Source organism: Mus musculus, chromosome 15 (genome assembly GCF_000001635.26).
Source record: "Mus musculus strain C57BL/6J chromosome 15, GRCm38.p6 C57BL/6J".
NCBI lineage: Eukaryota > Metazoa > Chordata > Mammalia > Rodentia > Muridae > Mus > Mus musculus.
In genome coordinates this window covers 87,891,274-87,906,668 of record NC_000081.6, presented here as the reverse complement: position 1 = coordinate 87,906,668, position 15,395 = coordinate 87,891,274, and the positions used below count along the sequence as shown (strand labels likewise).

The 15,395-nt window shown below is 48.7% G+C and overlaps 1 long non-coding RNA gene across 2 annotated transcripts in view; it reads right to left on the bottom strand.

Moving 5' to 3' along the window:
* The window catches only part of Gm35599, a 141,148-nt gene that overhangs the window by 38,375 nt on the left and 87,378 nt on the right, over positions 1-15,395 (bottom strand). The window contains exons 3-6 of one of the 2 annotated variants that reach the window (XR_003951504.1): positions 5,420-6,250; positions 4,743-4,800; positions 3,742-3,782; positions 38-166 (exon numbers count right to left, since the gene is read on the bottom strand). This is a non-coding gene — a long non-coding RNA (predicted gene, 35599). Of the gene's footprint in view, positions 1-37; positions 167-3,741; positions 6,251-15,395 lie in introns of both variants that reach the window. The other variant, XR_875545.1, reaches the window with a different exon arrangement.

Genomic DNA, 15,395 nt, shown 5'->3' with positions numbered 1-15,395 from the left:
TCCCCACACTACCTTCCCAAGGTTGTGAAATACATACTGCGAATCAACCCTGTGACTGATCCTCCCAACTCTGTCTACACCACAAGCAGTGCCAGCTTTGTCCTAAGCCAGGCGAGGCAGGGTCAAGTCGGGGACTTGGCAGCAGGAACCCCATACCCTGCCAACACTTTTGGGGGAAGAAAATGAAACTAGTGTCTGCAGTAGGCTCAACTCTGTTGCCACCCTCCAGTGCCTACCAGAGGTCTAATACTTCCCTGTATAGTGTGACTATATTCCCCAGGGACCCTCCAGTTGGGGTCAGGCAACAAGCCATTTTTGTAGCCTGCTTTCCCTGTCCTCCCTGTGCACGGACCTCTCTCTACATCCCTGATACAAATATCTGCATTCACTCTCATATAATAGATAACCCCTTCCCCATAGAGTGTTACAAAACGGAAGAAGACTCTTTGAAACTATTAAGGAGAAAGACTGTGGAATCGCACCCTCAGCAGGGCCAGTCAGTGGCATCTAGATGCTTTGATTTTGCTGGATGCCCTTGCCCATGCCAAACCTAGGACAGAACACTTCATGAGCTGCTTTTCTCCAAGGCTACATCCTCCCAGAGCGGTTCCACAGTGTCTCCAGGAGAAGAGCCCCACTGTCTTTTCAGGCTGTGGTGGCTTTCAGTCCTGGTCCGCTTACAACCATGCCTTTCCTCTGACTTCTTTCTCTCCTTTCTGTCTCTTCTAAGAACATCAGCTATTTGATGTGGAGGTTATATCCTGACTCTCCCATGACCTCAAGGTCACCCTAATGATATCTGCATAGTTTTCAAACCCAGTGGTGTTCGCAGGATCTGGGGTAGACATCCATTTCAAGGTTGGGGGGGCATCTCCACCCACTACAGGGCAGCATCCCTATTTTCTGGCAACTCCAGGTGGCAGGTGCTCTATGAAATGAGGTTGGCAGTGTGTCTAGGGCATAGAACAGCCATCAAGGGATATCGCTGAGCCTCAGGGAGAGGCCGGGCTCTGCAAATGGACACCCCAAGTTTATCATTCAAATTCATGTGCTGTGTTCCCTGCAGCAAAACTTTCATCTGAGCAGAAAATATTTCCCAATGAGCCATTTCAGAAAACAATTCCATAAGTGAGACTCTAATGCCTTGGCAATGACTGCCGTGACAATTGGCTGTGATTTAACTTTCAGATGTGAAATTTCTGATTGACGGTTGTGATGACAAATGGCTGGAGAGGCACCAGAGGAAGCCACAGGCTCTCTACTGGCTCCCCAGCAGAGAGGCACACACTGGCCACTTGGCGAGCCTACTCTCCACTGAGAAGCCTGCTGAGCAGGCAACCCAGAACCCCTCAGCAGGTATAAGCCCCAGGACTTACCAGAGCTTATAACTGGGGAGTCTTAGCTACTTACTTTCTATGTCCCCCATTTTTGATTTGGCAGTACTAGCTCTAACCATATCTCCCAGGGACACCCCCATTTCTTGCATACTACTCCCAGGTCTCTTTGCTCTGCAATGAGAAGGCTCACAATTTTCCTAGAAAGCAGAGTTTTGGGTTTTGTTTTGTTTTGTTTTGTTTTGTTTTGTTTTGTTTTGTTTTGTTTTGTTTTGTTTTTGTTGGTTTTCTAGTGCCTGCTCTTCTCTACCCTATAAAAGGAGAAGGAATCAGCAGATGAGCTGTCCCTGCAGAGTAAAGAACTTATTGTTCTGGACCCAGGATGGAATCTGACTGTTCACTTATTAGTTCTTCAGAGATTTCTAGGTTCTAGTTTATCCAAACCAAAACAGCTCAAAATGGGATCATTGCTAGAGAATGCAAAGAAACCTGACGACTGACCCTCACCATGGTATTAGCTCTGTCCGTCATGATGCAGATCCAAAAGTGAGGCCTCCTGATTTGGAAAGACTCAGAGCTGGCCCGGCGAAGAGGAAGGTAATGGATGGGCCCTATACCAGATGGCTGGTTTTTCTAAGCAAAACCGAGACAGAGACAGACAAGTGCAGAGTTTGACAACATGAGGAGAAACAGTGGGAGACGGCTTCTCCCAGCCAAGAAAAAGCAGGAAACTACAAGCTCAGAGACCAGTCAGAACCTCTCACAGCCTGAGAAGGAAGCAATACCACCCAACCTGGGCCAAGGCCTCCAAATTGCAAAGCCACGAAGACTGAGTTTTCATAGAAGACACACAGAGGAGTGTCATGGCTGCTGTGATCCCCTTCAGAGAATCAAGGAGTCCTGCTCTGCTCTATCTATGGCCTTTGATGGTGAGTGAGCCTCTCAGCTGAGTCTCTTGGGGACAAAACTAGAACACAAAGTGACCCTTAGGGATTCAAAACCTATGCTCTAGTTGGTACCTGTACGCTCTCCCCACCACGATTTTTCACTCTAGAGGCCCCTTTCCAAGGATATGTCTTCTCCTATCAAGATTCTACAGGTAGGAACCTGCTTCTGTAGGGTGAGCCTCTCTGTACTGGAAACAACCGTGTCTCACAGATAAGCGGGGTGCACAGAAAGCCATCCAAACAGCAAGGCTGGGTCTCTCAGGAATCCAATAAGCCTCTTAATAGCAGTTTGGTGCTTTTGCCTGCAGCCAATGAATCTAGAGCCACAGAGGTGAGAGTCATCTTGCCTGGACCTCAAGGGCTGGGAGGGTCTGCTTGCTCCACCCAGTATGTGTTCGTGTGTGTCAATGAGAGGACCGATGAGAGACAATCATAAGACTAGAAACACGCTTTTGAGACCCAGTGTGCTGCCAGGTGGAGTGCCGAAGTGGGTGCTGAATAAAGAGGGCCTGGGGGAGGGGAGGACACAGGAGCTGAGGTGTGGAAGATCAGCCAGACAGCACCCTTGGGTGGTAGAAGGGTCAGGGATCATTGGTGTGTGCCCTAAACTGGCCATGCTCCATTGGAACACGAGAGTCATGAGGCTCAGACTTGGGAAACTAAGGCCCAGATGTTGTTGGGAGTTAGAGTCGGGTGGGCCATCTTTCAGACAGAAGCCAGTTCCCTACGTCTCAGCCCTACGTGAACTCTGATATCACCATGATGAATTGTCCAACGGTTGTTCCAGCTGACTGTCGTGAAAGGTTAAAAAGTCATTAAGCATTTGGCTGTGTGTCCCTATCAAAGTCATCTTAATTTCACCAGGACACGCAAAGCATCTCTTTAGGGAAGCAGGCTCTTAGAATGTATGTGATTCCTCATTAACAAAATGGCAAGCGCAGAGTTCCGTGTCAGGAGCCTGAGTGATGGGCTATAAATTGGCTCCTCCGCCCTGGTGGAGACTTTAAATTCCTGCCTCCGGAAGGTGGGCTTCCTCCAGGTAATGAGCACATGAGCTGTCACTCAGCATTATTTAATTTCCCTGCAAGGAGACACCAGCCGGCACTGCGGATTGATGCCCCATGCACCAAAGAGCCCACTAGAGACGACCGATAATGCGCCTCGTTTCTGTCCATTATCTCCTCTACAATTTGAGGAACAGGAACTCGATATTGCTGGAATATTGATATTTTCCTCCTGCAAACCTCACTTGTTTGCCTTGCTTTTTTTTTTTTTTTAACATGCAGAGCAATACTGTTTGTGTAGCTAGGGACCCACCAGAAGACTCAGGCACTCAAGGGCAGTGTCTCAAGTCACAGAGGCCAGCTTCCATGGTCCCTGCTACTACAGCATGGACCACGGACCAGGCTCCCTGCCTCCTACCAGAACTGTTCTAGTACACACCCAACTGGTCCACTCACCTGCCTTTTCTGTACCCAGGGAGGTATGAGGAGTGAAAGTCCTGTGGTGGAACCAGAGAAAGGTCACATGACTGACTGCAGATCTCTTAGAAGATGGCTGTGGCTCACAGAACCAGGCAGCTGGGCAGAGAGGGACATGCACCGGGTCCCCAAGCTTGGTGTGGCTCCTGGGCAACTCTGTATCCCTGTCTTGCTTCCTTCTCTTCCTCACCAGGTGAAAAGTTGACTTGGAACTCTTGAGTTGTCGCCTACTCACACACTCAGGTCGGCAGAGCCTTGCTAGGGGCAGAAAGTACAACCATAGGAGAGATGTTTCCCATGGCTCCATAATCTACAGGACCTAGTCATGCAAAGTGAGAACCCTCGAAGGTGTCCGGTTCAAAGCTGTGGCTCTGCCTCCATCTTTGTCCTCTTGTCTCCCTCGCTCCAGCTGTGAGGCATTTTTCATTTGCTGCGAAACCACAGATTCCTAGGGAGACTTTCGGCCTCCTAGTGCTAATGTGAACGGTGCCACCCAGGTTGCACTCTCCAGTTGTGCATGCAGTTTTAAGAGCTCCTGCCTCCTGTAGCAAGATCATGGTGACAATTGATATTGCACAGCCTATAGCTCCATGCGTACTTTGCCTTACCACCACCATGGGAATGAAACACCAAGCAAAACCAGCTGTTTTTATTTGCTTGCTGTCATGGAAAAAAAAACATACCAGGAGCATGGAATGGTGTGCTTCACCCAGTCCCTTCGCCATTTACCCATTTTAGAGCACTCACTTTGGTCTGCCTTGGAAACAGATCCTGGTGTGTTGTGGATGTAAAGCCAGCCTTTGGGCATGGATCTGCCCACCCCCACCCATCACTCAGTGCTGTGCTCTGCCCCGCTGACACATTGACTCGCTGTAGGTGCGCACATTCACTCATGGGTGTCACAGACTCTCTGTAAGGGCAGTGCTGAGGACAGGAAAAGTAGGCAGACAGCTGGCCCGCCTCTTCTTTTCCCCTCTCACCTTCGCTCTCCACTGCTTAATGTAGTGCTGTGCTCCTATAATCCCAGCGCTTGGGATGCTGAAGCAAGAGAATGGTCACAAGTTCAAGGCTATCCTGAGCTACAAAGGAACTGAACCTGCTCTCTGACAACAAAACTATCTAAAGTCTCACTAAACTGCAAGAGGAAGAGGCCACCCGGGTGCCATTTGTACATTTTCATGTCCCCACTTCCAAGGAAGCTTGGTGAACTCTAGAGAGTGTGAAGGAGCTGCCCTTAGACTCATACTTCAAATGACAGACTGGCGTCTCTCTGACCTGTTCTGTGACATCCCAGTCTGTGCACACAAGTTTCCACCCCTGCTGCTGCAGGAGCTTCACAGTGGAAGCAAAGATACCGACCTAAGGCTCTCCAAACCACCCAACACTTAAAGGTCTCAAAGATGAGAGAATCATTTGAGGAGTCTCTGGAGATTAAATCTGCCCCAGGACAGGGTGGAATTGTGGCTACACAGTCCCCAATCCTAGAAGCACTTAGCTGTGAATGGAGGGATAGGGTTGCTCCCTTGAGTAGACCTTGAGTCTGAAAACAGGTTTGGGGATCAGAATACCCAATGTGGGATTTGGGGTCAATTGACTTGGCTGAGTTCTGGCTCTGCCCACCCACCCACTGGCTGCAAGTTTCCCTGTCTGTACTCACCTGAGGCTTTAAATCGACGCCGGCCTTTTAGAGGACAGTTGGAACAGTCAGAACATCTGGTCCATACAAAGCCCCTACTATGAGACTGCTGTGTCACCTGGGAGATCTGAATAGGTCAGCTCTCTGAGATCCATCCATCAGTGAAGACCTATTGGGTCACAGTTCTCAGCCTGGTGCGCCAAACCCACCGCCCAATCAGAACCAGCACCCTCCCCTGAGCCATGGCCTCCTGCTCAGCCTGCCTCATGGCCACACAGAAAGGTGCGTCCATCTTCTGCTTGAACATTCCAACACCCTTATTGTCTGCAAGGGAGATGAAGCCTCCCCTCTAAGTTCTCAATGCCTTCAGTCCTGGTTCCTCAGATAGAAACTGCCCAAGATGCAGGGGACGTACTGGTCCCCGGGAGCCTAGGCAGCCCGTCTCCTGCTGCACAACGCTGCCTTGTCCCAGTTTCCAGGCTCCAGGGAAGGCATGGCCATTAAGGAAAGAGCCAGAGCCGGGAAAGTAGAGCCATTTGGAAGAACTGGGCGGCTGTTGTCTCCAGCAGGAGACGTCCTTCAGCCGTGCCTCTACCTGCCCCCCTTCCCTAGAGCTGGGGTTCGTTTCCAACTTGGGCTGCTGGCCTCACGCTCTGATTGCTGGTGGATTCTATTTAAAATGAGACCAGAGGAGGGAAGTGGGGGGAAATGGAGTAAACCAGAGACCCAGGAGGGATCTGAGTCAGAGAGCAGAGAATGGAGTTTCCATTTGAGCAGAGTCCCCGCAGCTGGGGCCTCGTTGACCTCCTCCAACGTCGTCCCGGAATGGCAGCTCAGCAGAGCAGACGTTTCCTAGAGGAACAGAAATGGACGTTTTAGGAAGAGCTGTAAAATTCTTGTCGAGGAGACGGCTCTGGACTGACTGTCGCTAAAAGTTACAGGTGAATGAATAGGCAAACACACACAGGGCAGGGTGGGACGCTTTGTACCACATGGCATCCAAAAAGGAGCACTGGGTCCTGGGGAAGGGACACTTAGGTTCCAAGGTCAGAAGTGGGTGAGGCTAGACTCTCTTTCCCAAGGAGTAAAAATTTGTTATCCTGAGTGCTGCTTTTGCCTCGTGATACATGACCTTATTACTGAGCCCTCCTAGAATCATGGATCTTTTTTTTTTTTAATATAGTTTACATTTTGGGTAAAATTGATGACCATTCTGCCCCCTTCAGGTGAATAAGAACTGAGGTTGACCCCCTCATACCCGAGGGTGAATAGATACAAACAAATACAGAGTCACTGCACACAGCCAACACAGCCAAGGTTCAGTGGGCATCACGCATCCTAAATGCAAAGAACTAGGACCTGAAGAACAAGTGATCCAGCCATCAGGCACCTGCATCTGTGAGCCTTTCATTGGGTACCCAGAGGCCATGCCAGTGGTGGTCAGGCAAGTCACTGCTCAGACTAGCTATTGTTCTGGCTATAACTGGGGATTGTACAGTCTTCCCTGGGGGAAGGGGCCGGGGGTTGGGGCTCAGGAGTTTGGGAAACTCACGGTCATTTCAAATCCCTCACACAGGTGCTCAGACCTGGGAGCTCACACCACCTCACCATCCTGGGACTGCCAGGTAGGTACTGATCCCTATTCACTAATAGGATACCCAGCTCAGAGACATAAAGTGACTTGCCAGGGTCCCCAGCTCATAAGCACTGGAATTAATAAGGCTCAATAAAGGGAGGCTTGGAGTCGCTCACACAGGCACGAAAGAGTTCTGTAGCTGGAATGTCCCTCATCGGCATTTAATTTTTATTATTTGTATTAATATTGGAGATACAAGGTCTTTATAAATTAGGTGTTAAACTGTAGCCTTAGCTTTGCATATTCATGAGATTAACATGAATATGTAACACAATCAGGAGGGCTCACTAGGATGTTGGCAGAGGAGCTCAGAGCCCAGATTCTCATCACTTAGGCTGTCTTGGGCTCCTCGGGTCCCTCACCTTCAACTGAACTCCAGCCAACTGCTTTTGTCAGGCCCAGCAGCTCTTGAACAGAGAGTCTGGCCCCTGAGCCCCACGAGGACATTCAACGACCTCATCTGCCACAGATCGAAGAGACCCAGAGACTTAGGGAAGATGAACCACTGGTTGGAAGAAGCCTGGTTTCCCAGATGACTTGGCTCAAGCAGACAAGCTCCTGGATTCAGTAAATCTGCCTTAGTCAGACTTAGTCTTCCGTGTGTTAAGCAATGGCAGTTTGGAAATATTTGATGAATCCTCTTGCCCACCCTAATGACTTCACATTCTTGAAGCCATGCAAAAGGAGAGGGGGTAGTAAGTGTGTGACCAGTAAGCCCAAGGTCCCAGGCTCCACCTCACGCATCGCATAAATTAGGCAAAGCAGTGAACACCTGTGGTTCAGAAGTTCAAGGCCAGCCTTGGCTGCACAGCAGGTTGGAGTGCAGAGGGCTACACAGAGAGCAGGTTGGGAAGCAGACACAGGCAGGTCTCTGGGAGCGTGAGGTCAACTTGATCACAAAGCAAGTCCAGGACAGCCATGGCTCTGCTGCACAGAGAAACCCTGTCTTGAAAAAAACAAAAAACAAAACAAACCAAAACAAAACGAAATAGGTGGGCTGGGGAGTTAGGCCAGCCAGTGAAGTATTTTCCACAGAAGCATGAAGACCCAAGTTTGATCTCCCAGAACCCATACCAAAAAAAGCCATTCTCATCATCTATCTCTCCAGGGCTGGAGTGGTAGAGACAGGAGAATCTCTAAGGCTCCCCTTTCAAGCCACACTAGCCGATCAGGGAACTCTTGGAGCTCAGCGAGAGACAGTGTCTCAAAAAAAAAAATGTGGAAAGAGACGGACCCTGTTCATCTACACACACATCCACACATATCCCACATTCTTGCACAGACTAACACACATGTAACACACATACACACACACACACACACACACACACACACACACACACACATACACACACACTCATGGAAAGGGAGCCCAACAATAAGAACATAGTCACAGAGGGCAGAAAAAGACTAATGAGGTAAGGTACATGGGCAGTCTGGAAGACTCTCAGTAACCTGGTGAGGCAGCTTCCTGTCTCTTAACTTTCTCACTACTGTCATGAAAGCTAAGCTATCCACATACTTCTCTGAAGGAGGGAAGCCCAAATGAGTCTGATTCCCTGGAGGCAGAGAGCCCATGCTCCTGGTCCAGCCTCTAGGGGATCCTAGATTTCTGGGTTTGGGCCACATCTGCCATCTGTGCCTTTGCTATCATGTGACCACTCCCTCCCTGCTCGCCTAATCTTGCTTTGTCTCTCTGCTGGAGGTAATGACACTTAGGACTCACCAGACTAACCCTCATCATCACCAGTCTGAGATGGACTCCACTCACAATCTTCAATGCCATCTAAGGTCACATTTGTGCTTCTGGGAATAAAGACATGGCTATCTGGGGGAAGGGGAGGCTTCACAGTCCCCTTGGCAGTGTGACAGATGCAATAGCATGCATATGGGGCTTAGGGTCCAGCTCACTGAGTCCCCCTCATTCTTCAATGGTACATTCTGCTGCTGGTACCCCAAGATCTGACCACACCCTCATCTTGAATCTGTTGCTTTTCTTGGTCATCTGAGTTAAGGCAAACATTCTATTGACCAGACCAATTTTTGTCTGGCTACCCACGCATGGTGGCGACAGCTCCTACTCCAGGCTGACAGGGCCAGGACCTCTGCAGATCCTCCAGGGAGTCCTCCTCCCTCTCCCCAACCAGCCTCAGCACAGAAGAGCTCATGATGCCTTGTGCTCCAGGGGTCACCCATTTTGCAGATGGCGACTTCAGTCTTTGGGAAGGAGAGGTGACATCTGAATTCTGTCCAAGCTGCATCAGACTTGGTGATCACCAGTTCAGTGACGATATGAGGGAGGTAGAGTCCAGTGGTTTGAGGAACATGGTGAAGATCAGCAGCTAACGTGCCAAGTGGACAGGCATCATCTTGTAAGTGAATGCCATTAAATGCCATGGTTTCTCACGTTTGGCTCTGCATGAGACTCTGCCTGGATAGATATCAGGTCAGGGAAGGCATATTGTCATAGCACCCCCTAAATTACTAGAAGGTCCACCAGACACTGCAGGGCCCAGAGTTAAGGACATCTCCCTGAAAGGCTCAGCTGTCAGCTCCATCGCCATGTGCTCTGCCAGCTTGTAAGACCCTAACCAGCCCAGAAAAGAGTGATGACGGTGCACATAAACCAGGAAAGGTGGGGCAGCCAAGTGCTCCAGACCCTAGAGGAGGAGGAGAAAGCACAAAAGGTCTGGGAGGAAGAAGATGCCATTAGACTAGGACTGAAGCACAGCTGTTCCCCAACTCCTGAGGCCCAGGGACCCCCTGGAGTGAGTGGGACTCATAGGCCACACAAGCAGGGTGAAGTCTCAGTAGGACAGTGGATTCCTGCCTAGAAACCTACCAGCAGCAGGTACATATGTGACCACAGAGTTTCCCAGAGATAGCCTGGCCATTGAAACCACAGCCATGCTCCGGAGCCCTTCAGCTGCAGGGTGGTTATTATTTGTGCTTTTGTTTTTAATAAAATTGCATGCACTTAGGGATACAGTGTTATGATTTGGTTTCATACACAGGGAGGGATTGCTGAAGTTAAGCAGACTGATTAAACTATCTTCTCACAATTACCTTTGTCTTATTTGGGTTTTGTTTGTTTGTTTTGGGTGGGGGGAGCATATGAAATCTACCTTCCCTAGAATCTCCCCCAGTACACAGCACAGTGTGTTAGCTGCATGCACTGTGCCGTGTGTGTGTGTGTGTGTGTGTGTGTGTGTGTGTGTGTGTGTGTGTGTGTGTGTTTGTCCTACTTAGTTCCAACTGTCAACTAGACACAACCTAGCATCGCCTAAGCAGGGAGTGTCAGTTAAGGAAAGGCCTTGATCAGATTGGTCTGTGGGCGTGCCTAGAGGGATAGTCTCGATTGTTAATTGATGTGAGAGAGCACAGCTCACTAGAGGTGGCACCATTCCCTAAGTAGGTGTGCCAGTGCTTTATAAGAAAACTAGCTAAGCAGGAGCCTATGAGCAAGCCAGCAAGTAGTGTTCCTCCAGGGTTTCTGCCCTGACTTGCTTCCTTGATAAACTGTGAGCTGAATGTGTAAGCCAAATAAACCCTTTCCTCCCCTAAACCGCTTTTGGTCAGAGTATTTTACCACTGCAGAAAATACACTAGAGTGGTGCACGCCTTTAATCCCAGCATTTGGGAGGCAGAGGCAGGAGGATTTCTGAGTTCAAGGCCAGCCTGGTATATAGAGTGAGTTCCAGGAGAGCCAAGGCTATACAGAGGAACCCTGTCTCGGAAAAAAACAAAAAAACAAAAAAACAAAAAACAAAAAAGAAAATACACTAGAATGGTGTTATAGTTTTACCCACACTGCCTACCAGAAGTGTGGATCTCCTCCTATCTGTTCCATCCACTGATGACCTTCCTTGGGTTCGTCTCTTCAATGCTGCCTGTCCTTGGAACCACCAAGATGTGGCCTCTCTCTCTCCTATTTTCATTTAGAGCACTGTTTTTTGTGTTGTTGCAAATGGCAGCATTTCCTGTTGTTGCTGGCTAAAGAGTATACCTTTGCCCGGATGGGTGGTTTCACATATTCCCTCATGTTTCCCTGAGAACTCATTACCTTGTGTAATCCTGAAAGACCCACAACGTGAGGACTCCCCCACGTTCTGACTCAGGAGAGGTGACACCCCAAATCACTCATGAGAAATGGTCTTGATGCAAACTGCTAGAGGACTTTTATTTCAAGAGTGCTCTTGGGCTCACAGTGATACACCACACAGGGGTAGAGGACCGTGGCTCGTCGAGTAGCTGGGTAAGGGGGTATTTAAAGGAAGAAACCACAACTCAAGGGGGTTGTTGGAAAATACCAAAAATACCAGTTAAGAGTCATGAGAAAGTTCAAAGTCACAAGAGTCACAAGGGATACCCGGTAATTGTGCGGGTTCTCTCTCTCTCTCTCTCTCTCTCTCTCTCTCTCTTGGTTTTATGAGACAGCAGACTGGCCTCAAACTCAGAAAACTGCCTGCCTCTCCCTCCGGAGTGCTGGGATTAAAGGCAAGCGCCACCACGCCCAGCTGCAGGTTATTTCTCAAGACAGTTTCTATGAGCCCCAACAATAGCACATTTGCATAGCAGGTTCCATGAATGGTCAGGGTGGTCCTTTTTGAACAAACACTCCCTGAAACCAGGAAGCGGGTGGGTGGAGGAATGTCAGCTATCTGTTTTATGATTAGCATACCTTGGAGCATTGAGTCACAAAGGTCACATTCTCAAGCCTGGGCCTAAATGCCTAGTTTTTATGTTTCACTTTTTCAATCCCACAAGGACATTAAACCACCCATATGCCTGCTGGGACTGACAGACTACCACTGAACTTCCATACTTGCAAGGAGAAGGGAGTAAATCCTACCAGTTCACACTGATGTCAAGTGTTCATAGCAAAGGATGAAAAGAGGAACCTCCCAAGAGAGGAGTAGGGCCGGGGGGGGGGGGGGGGGGAAACCTTCAGGCAGATCCTCTTGGAGAGCAGTGGAGAAGGAAGGCTCTGAGAACCCCACTCAGGCCAGACTTGACTACAGATCCACTCTAGATTTCTGAGCACCAGGAGCCCACTGAGCATGCTCTCAGTGGGGCTGCTTTCTGACTTTTGCTTTAGCACACTGCCCCTTAATGCCAGTCTCAACCCCAAGCATTTCATTCGATGTGGCTGACTTTCTCCATCCCCAGATGATTCCAACAATGTCTCACTACAGTGTCTGAGGCAGCATGGCAGTAATAGACAAAGCTGACAAAAACCACACCCACCAAGAATTCTCTATTGGTTAAAACCAGCTCTCAAAGCCAAAGACTAGAGAATGCAACCCCTCCACCCCCAATACCAGTCTGCTGAGAAAAGCTGCAGCTAACAACATACATCATGACAAAAGAGCTATGGATTTCATTGTGATGATGGAGTAAGCAGAGATCCACCTCTGGGACTTGATGAGGGACTGTATGGGACGATCCATCCAGAGAAATTAAGCAGAAGTCAAAAAAATATATGATGCAGTCCGAGATGAAAAATGAAACTACATCTGTTTGCAGACCTCGGGTTTTGTACCAGTGGCTCTCAACCTACCCAATGCTGAGACACTTTAATAATAGTTCCTTGGGTTGTGGAGACTCCAACAATACAATTATTTCCATTGCTACTTCATAGCTGTAATTAGATTAGGAATCATAATATAACCATCTGTGATTTCCAATAGTCTCAGGTAACCCATGTGACAGGATCATTCAACTCCCAAAGGGGTCACCACCCACAGGTTGAGAACCACTGTTTATAACGGTGGCTTCCAAGGAATCTGCTGAAAACCATCACAGCTTTACGAAGTACCACAGCCTATAGGAATTAGAGTTCTGGCGTGTTTCCTGAACTCAATCTCACACCGCTAGTAGTCAATCCAGAAGCAGCGTGAGGACATAATCTATATTTGTGATGGTATCGGTGAGCCATAAAGCTGACAAAAGAATGTCCAGACTTTAGGCACGACAGACACCTGTGGAAGCAGCTTTTCAGAGAAAGATGATCCTGGGCTTCCCACCAGCATGTAAGATACCCAGGCTGCCAGAATGTGGGTGGGAACCAAGAGACCATGTTCCCCATTCTTCCAACTTACCACAAAGTGATGGTAGTCCTTAAGACCTTGTACATACTCAGAGGTAAAGGAATGGCTGGTAATATGGGCAAGGGGAGACTCAGGGGTGTTTTCTGCATTGTTGCTGGGCCCTGATTTTGGGAAAAGGCACATGTCTTTGCATGTCTTTTTGGATAGCTTGGCACACTAAACATGCTAAGGCATAACTCTCCTAGGAAAATACAAATGGGTTTACACAAGCATAAAATGGTAGGCATACATCTACACACACACAATGTAGGGTGCTGGGCTTTGGTGATCAGAGACAGCAGTTCCCAGCCTGGACTTGGACCCAGCTTCACCATCTAAGTAAGACAAACTGCTCACAACCACTGATACGGAGTTTTCTCATCTCAGCAATGAGAGAATTAGCCACCCCCTGCTTAGAAAGATTGCTGTGAGGACTCAAGTCAACACTTGTGGAGACCTCAGGGTGGAACTTGGCTGTGGTGACAGCATAGGGGTAGCCACTCTAACACCATTGCCAACTCTGTTGATGGCTGCTGTCATCTCCTTAACCACAAAAGAGATCCTAGTATCAGCAAACTACCTAGTGATCCCTTCCACCTTTTGCTCCTGTCATGAATGCTGGTTTCAAGACTATGACAACAACAGGCCATCTACTGGGCAACACTCCAGCAAAGCCAGGAAGGAACCAAGTAAGGGATCTGAGGTACTGGGCCCCAGGGAGCTATGGTTTAAAGGCCTCAATGGGAGCTGCAATCCAGTCTCAGAAGGTGTTATGGTTTGTCTATGCTCAGCCCGGGGAGTGGTACTATTAGAAGGTGTGACCCTGTTGGAGTAGGTGTGTCACTGTGGGTGTGGGCTTTAAGACCCTCATCCTAGCTGCCTGGAAGCCAGTATTCTGCTAGCAGCCTTTAAATGAAGGTGTAGAACTCTCAGCAACTCCTGCACCATGCCTGCCTGGATGCTGCCATGCTCCCACCTTGATGATAATGGGCTGAACCTCACGGGACCTGTAAACCAGCCCCAATTAAATGTTGTCCTTTATAAGACTTGCCATGGTCATGGCGTCTGTTCACAGCAGTAAAACCCTGTCTTAACAGAAGGGGAATGTCTTGTTTTGAAATGTAGTTGTGGATTTTCTTCATTTATTGGGCATTTACCCAATACCACACATGGGCTGGGCCACTGTGCTATAACTGAGCTCCATCCCAAGTCCAAACAAAGTGTTCCATGTGGACATTGTGGAGAGAGAGAGAGAGAGAGAGAGAGAGAGAGAGAGAGAGAGAGAGAGAGAGAGAGGATAAAGAAGAGGAGGAGGAAGAGGGGGAAGAGGATGAAGAGGAAGAAGAGGAGGAGGTGGGAGAGGGGGGAAGGAGGAAAAGTAGGAGGAGGAGGGGAGGGGGAGGAGGAGGAAGTAGAAGGAACAAAACAGCAAAGTAGAGCATGTTTCTGGACAGGGCATGCTTGCCCACACCTGAACTGCCATGGACCAGACCCAGTCGGCCCCCCTCAATCTGTGGGAATCAGGGGTTCAGACAGATGGGCATAGAGTTGGCGGGAATTGACAGACACAGACACAAGAGAGTGTGCTGGATCTGAATGTAATTTGTCAAATCGAGCATCAAACTTTTTATACAGAAGAAAATAGGGAAGTTAGGTGACACACCAGCCAGGTACAATGAGGTTACTGGATTTTTACATAAAACAGAGGAATGCAAACACAAAGGACTGGCAGGAACCAACTGGGATAAAATTCAATGTTAATAACTGGGAATCAAAAGCAGCTCCACCTAAGGTCCACTTAATCTTAGAAGTCAGGGGCAAGGGCTTTGTGCCCTTGCCATAGTTCCTATTCTAGTCTATTGTATAGTTCACCTTCCCCCTAGGCCATTGTAAATACTTGTGTATAGATGTAACTCAGCTATGTATAGTTGTAAGTATCTACTCTGGTTCCTCCTTAGATCACAAACTTCCTTCTTCCTAGATAATGGTAAATTCCTATGTAGGGCAGTGACTTAGCTATCCTTGCCCAGGGTCGGCTCAAGGACTGCCTAGAATCTAACTTAGCTATATCTCAAATAGAGGCACTTAGAATAAAGAAATATTATGAGAAAGCACGCATATCCATTTACCACTAAAGCAAGGATATTGGAGCAGTCATTATACAGGATGACATGGTTCCAGGAGACAAAGTTTCTGTGGACTTTTCGCCTTGGGACAGCACCCAGGTTTTCAGGCCTGTCATGCCTGTCACTACTGGAGTGGATGTAGCACT